Source organism: Equus przewalskii, chromosome 6 (genome assembly GCF_037783145.1).
Source record: "Equus przewalskii isolate Varuska chromosome 6, EquPr2, whole genome shotgun sequence".
Taxonomy (NCBI): Eukaryota; Metazoa; Chordata; class Mammalia; order Perissodactyla; family Equidae; genus Equus; species Equus przewalskii.
In genome coordinates, this window is record NC_091836.1 from 88,157,444 (window position 1) to 88,163,443 (window position 6,000).

Below are 6,000 nucleotides of genomic sequence, written 5' to 3' on the forward strand. Positions count from 1 at the left end.
TGCAGCCACCACAGCCCGACGAGGCCAAGGTAAACCGTTGCTCAGATCCTTCAGGAAGGAAGGTCTGGGTCATCCAGACCTTTGGAAGTGCTGGCTGAGGGTGAGAGGGACCCGGAACGGAAGACTGAGACAGGAGGTGCTGAATCTCAATTACAGCCCTAGGACTAGCTGTAGCAGTGGAGACGGTAGCTTGATCCACCAACCCTCCCATTCTGGGTCTCTCTTTAGAGATTGCCACCAGCCACCACCTTGGAGCATGGACAACAGAGTGGACTCAGTGCGCTGAGTGAGTGGTCTCAGCACTGCAAGGCGTGGGCTCCAGCAGACAGCACTGATGCCTCAGTCCACACCCTGACTTCACCGAGCCTGCAGGGGGCAACTGGTGTGCTGACAGCTTCCCACCGCAAGCACCCAGGTCTCTTCTCTCTGAGAACTTTCTCCAAGAGCAGAGCAGCCCACCAAGGACTCAGTGCCCCCATAGACCCTACAACCAATGCAGGACAGGAGCTGGGGGACGAGTGCCCAGCTTTCTATCCTTCTGTGGGACAAGTGTGGGGCACATCCTACAGGGCTCCTTAGGGGGTCCCCAATGGGACTGAGCCCCAGTTGCCCACAGTGGCAATTAAGGACCCTTTATTGGCTTTCTCCCTTCCTCGTCACACTTTGTCTACTCCCTCCCTCAGAGCTGGCATGAGGATGAGGGCCCTACGGCCCAGCCCCGAGAGGGACTCTGCCTTAAGTTTTGTACCCCAGAAGCCTCACTCACCTCACCCTGGTCCCAGCTCTACCCTCAGTTGCGCTTCCTGACAGCACAGCACAAATCAGCTGTCTGCACCCAGGTCCTTTCCCAGGATCTGATCAGACAGCTCAGCAATTTCACTCCTGATTGTTGTAAGGGGTTGAACCGTGTCCCCTAAAACATTATGTTGAAGTCCTAACTCCCAGTACCTCAGAATATGACGTTGTTTAGAAATAAGGTCCTTGCAGGTGCAATGAATGAAGATGAGGTCACATTGGAGTGGGGTAGGCCCTTAATCCAACATGACCGGGGTCCTTGTAAGAAGATAATGCAAAGACTTGAGGGAAGAACGCCACGTGCGGATGGAGGCAGAGAGAGGGCTGTGTGGCAGCAAGCTGAGGCCACCAAGGACTCGTCGCCTCCACCAGGAGCTTCTAGGAAGAGGCAAGAAGGGATTCTGCCCAGAATCTCCGAGGGAGCACAGCCCTGCCGACACCTCCGTGTCAGACTTCGAGCCTCCAGAACTACGAGAGAATAAATTTCTGCTGTTTGAAGTCGCCTAGTTTGTGGTCCTTAGTGATGGCAGCCCTGAGAAACAAACGCGATTATGTAATGAGCAGAAATGCGTACACATACACACACACCAAGAAATACATGCACAGTAGCCAAGACACGGAAACCATCCAAGTGCCCATCATCAACTGAGGATTGGATAAAGAAGATGTGTATATACACAATAGAAGACTACTCAGCCAGAAAAAAGACAAATTCATCCTATTTGCAAAAACATGGAAGGACCTGAAGGGAATTATGCTAAGCAAAATAAGCTGGACTGAGAAAGACACACACTATGTGACTTCACTCATATGTGGAAGACAAACAAACACATGGACAAAGACAACAGTTCAGTGGTTACCAGGGGGGTGAGGGGTGGGCACAGGGGGTGAAGGGGAGCACTTATGTGGTGACGGTCAAGAAATAATGTACATCTGAAATCTCACATTGATGTAAACTATTATGACCTCAATTAAAAAAAAGTTAGAAGAAAAAAAAGGAAATTAAAAAAAAGAAATCTGTACACAAAATGTCCACAATAATCACAGTGTTCATTATAACAAAACCTGGAAACATTCCACACATCCACTGACAGTCAAATGACAAACGAAACTGTGGCATGTCAATGTCAGACAGCAGTGAAAATGTTTGTGGGTGGACATTGGGTGAATGTCGAGTGAAAGCAGCCAGAGACAAAAGGATCCAAATGTGTGGTCCCATTTCTGTGAAGTCCACGCTGCTGTTAGGGGTGGGTGCACGCCTGAGTCGTAAAACTATAAAGCAATGTGCTGGGCAGGGGCCGTGATCGGGACAGGTAGGTTTGGAGGCTGGCAGTGTCCTGTTTCTTGACATGAGTGACGATTACACAAGCAGCTGCTCGTATCTTTGTTTTGTGCGCGTTTTTCTGTGTTATACTTCACAATAAGGTGTTTAAACAATGAACGCTACCCCAGGCTGCCCGCCCAGTCACCATTCCCCATGATGGTGCAGGGCAGCTGAGAATGCTGCTCTCGAGAGGGAGGACATTGAGGCTTTGACCCCCATCCCATCACTAGCTTGAGGTTTGAATTCTCAGGAATTGCTTTCCAAATCCATAAATCGAGGACACTGTTGCACCCACCTTGACACTGCTGTGTGAGCCTGGACAGGCTGACCCACTGCCCCACGCCTCCACCCCTCTGGAGTGAACTGAGGCTAACCGCTCCTGTCTTGCAGGACTCGGGGAGGCAAAGCATCCGGAGTGTGCCGATGCCGTGAAGTACTCCCTTGATCTTCCTCGTCCTCCCAGTTTTGACTTCCCTGGCCGTGCAATCTCTGTAGAGTGTCAGAGGCTGGAGCTGCCAGGCCTCAGAGGATGGAATTGGGTCCAGAAGGGGAGGAGACAGAGAGGTGCATCTGGGCCCCAGACAAGGGGAAATGTCCTGAGGGTCACAAATAGGGAATAGGCTGCTTTTTAAGATAGTGAGCACCCAGTCGCCGTGGGAGTCCAAGCAAAGGCTGGAGGACCCCCTGACACAGTAGCAGCAGAGGGATCCCTGCCCTGATTGGCAGGTGAGTCCAGGTGGTCTCTGGAGCTCTGCTCTGCAGGTGGGACTGCTTCAGGCAGGGCAGAGTGGAAAGAGCAATGGGGTCTGGCTGCCACCCCAGCTGCCTAGCTCGGAGAAGTCTCATCTGCCCTCAGGGCCGTGGTTGTCCCACCTGTCTGATGAAAGGACTGGATGAGCTCAGTGGTACCCTAATGTGGCCGATCACCACAAGCCCAGGAAGAGCAGTAGAAACACCCTGCAGCCTCTTCTTAGCACAGGGAACCTGAATGTGCTAGGGACCGCCCGCCTCTCCCAGCTCCTGCAGGCCAGGCTGCAATCATGGGCAGCCCAGTATACCTCACACTGGCCACGAGGGGGCAGCAAAGCCCAAGCAATGCCAATCCTCCATCATGCTGGACTCACCTGTCTTGACAAAATTCTCTCCCTTTAATTTAGGTAAAGTATTAAAAAAAAAGAATTAGGGGGCCAGCCCCAGTGGCCTAGTGGTCAAGTTCAGCATACTCCGCTTTCGCAGCCCAGGTTCAGTTCCCAGGTATGGACCTGCATCACTCATCTGTCAGTGGCCACACTGCGACTGTGGCTCTCATACAAAATAGGGAAAGATTGGCATCAGATGTCAACTCAGGGTGAATCTTCCTCAGCAAAAAAAAAAAACCAAAAACAAAACAATTGGGCATGACCCTTAGAAGACTGAGTGTAGTATTTTCCCCTCTGCCGCATGCTTGGAGGACAAAGCTGCATTCCTTATACAGGGACTAGGAGAAGGAATTAATGTGTGGCAGGCATCTTCTTCAGCCACGTAATTTGCCTTCATGGATTCCTGTGATGTGCATAACAGTCGTGGGAGGTTGATGTCACCCTCACTCTATAGAATGACTGGTTAAGGGACTTGCTCACTAATCAGGGACAGAGGAAGGATTTGAACCCAGAGCCTGCCAGATTCCAAAGCTTGGAGTCTTCCTCCTACACCGCACCCTCCGCCTGCAGCTACCGAAGCACTCACATCCCTAACCTCGTTTTCAGTCCACCTGGGCCCTGCAGCTTAGGCTCAGAGGCATTATTGCCCTTAGAGGAGGAAACTCAGGCTCAGAGACGGGCAGGAAATCGTCCCAGAACACACCTGAGCTGATGGTGCCGCCAGAACAGGAACCCAGGTGTCCTGGCTTCCGTTCCTGGACAACTAGGGAGGCAGCTGGCCGCACAGGCTCTGGAGTCGTGCGGAACGGGTTCTAATCCCAGCTCCGCTGTTTGCAAGCTGTGACTCCCTGAACCTCCGTTTACTGATCTGTAACATGAACGCGAAATAGCCACCTGTGATAGATGCTGTAAGTGTCCTTCTCAGCACCCTTCATCTGCTTCTTCCTAACTAAACCCAGATGTTGAGCCGATATCTACCCTTCCCCCACAGGGCCGTGTGACTCGAGGGGGCTGACCCCGCCCCAGGTCCAGGGCGGACCCGATGGTCTCATGTAAGACCCAGTCCATTTCCCAAGGCTTTCGTCATGGATATACGATGTAGTTCTCGGGAAAGTCTTCGGGCTGGGAGCGACTTCTGGGACAGTTTCTCATCTGCTAATAGATCCTCAGCGGAGAAACGCTTCCTCTTCCTCTGACTGTTGTCGCGTCCGGAGGTGACCTGGACCAGGTGCTGTCATCTTGCATTCAGCCCGGGGATGAAGCAGCACAGAGTGGGAGCAGAGCAGAGGTGGAACCAGAACCCTGCTCGTGTCGTGGAGCCACGGACTTCTCCTGGCAAGAACCTACCCTCCTTGGGACGGCCAGTGACAGGAGGTAATGCACGAAGCCCACCCATCAAGCTCTCTGTGACCAGCCGTTGGGACGAGCCTGGCGGATGGATCCGCTGCCTGAGGGAGGCGCCCCCTTGCTGCCGCGGCGCCGGGGAACTGCTCAGCGCAGCGCCCCCAGCGGCCACCGCTGGACCAGTGCAAGCTGCGCCTCCCGCTCTTTGGCTGCTCGCGGGCTCTGCAGCCAGGGGCTCGGACGCTCTGTGCGGGGCGGAGTGCTGGCTAGGATCCCACGCCTGGCAGCCGCCCTGCCTGGGCTTAAATCCCAGGTCTGACCCTGGATGTGTGACCTTGGGCAAGTCGCATAACATTCTCTGCCTCTGTTTCCCCACCAGTAAAATGGAGATGATAATAACAGAACCAACTTCTTAGGGTTATCACAAGTCTTAAATGAGTGAAGATGGGAAGCTCTGACAACAGTGTGTGGCACATTATAAGCTCTCAACAAATGTTGGCTGCCATCATTATCATACCTGTTTTTAAAAGGTTGCCAAGATCTTGCCAGGCTGGAATTTATTTTGGCCGCCTGCCTAGTCAGGATCAATGTAGTTACTTGTGATGAGTGCCACTAGGGGACCTGGGTTCCAGTTCAGACACTGCCGTGAACTTGCTGCGTGATCTTTAGGGAAACATTTGCATCTCTGGGCTCAGGATGGTCAGGTGTGTAACAAAGGCAACAAGATCTCTTTAACTGCTCGCCTCTTCCATTGCTCCCTTGGCTTGTCTTTGGTCTGTACCCTGACGTGAGCCCTGGGCCTGCCTCCCGCACCAGGGCAATGGAGGAGCTGGGCAGGTGTCTGTGGGTTGGAACCCTTCCTCGCTCTCCCGTCTGGCAGATGCCCAAGGAAGTCCTGGGTCCACAGTGAGGAGCACTTTGATGCTCTGCTCCCGCCATCTTGAATTCTTCATAAACTTTGAACAAGGAGCCCTGCGTTTTCATTCTGCACTGAGCCCTGCACATTAAGTAGTGGGTCCTGGTTTAGATTCGTGAGCCTGAGGCTGTGACCATTCCCCGAGCTGCAGGGTGGGGATGATCAGCCACATCCAGAACCATAGCAAGTGAGAGAGGGAGAGAGCTGGCTCACCAAAGGAAAATCGAAGTGCTGTTACCAAACAGAGGGAATGGCTGCCATCTGCACAGAATTGGACAGATGTCCATACAGATATGGAAATGGGGCAGTTCCGCGTATTTGGGGGAACCCTAAACTGTTCAGTCTGAGCTCTTTCTTACGTTAGACACCCCATGGTATGTGTGGTGTGTGGAAAGCGTCACACAACTGTAATTATAGTACTCAACCCGGCTGCGCTCCTTGGGTACTAGGCACTGGGCTAAGCTTTTAGTGTGCACGATCTG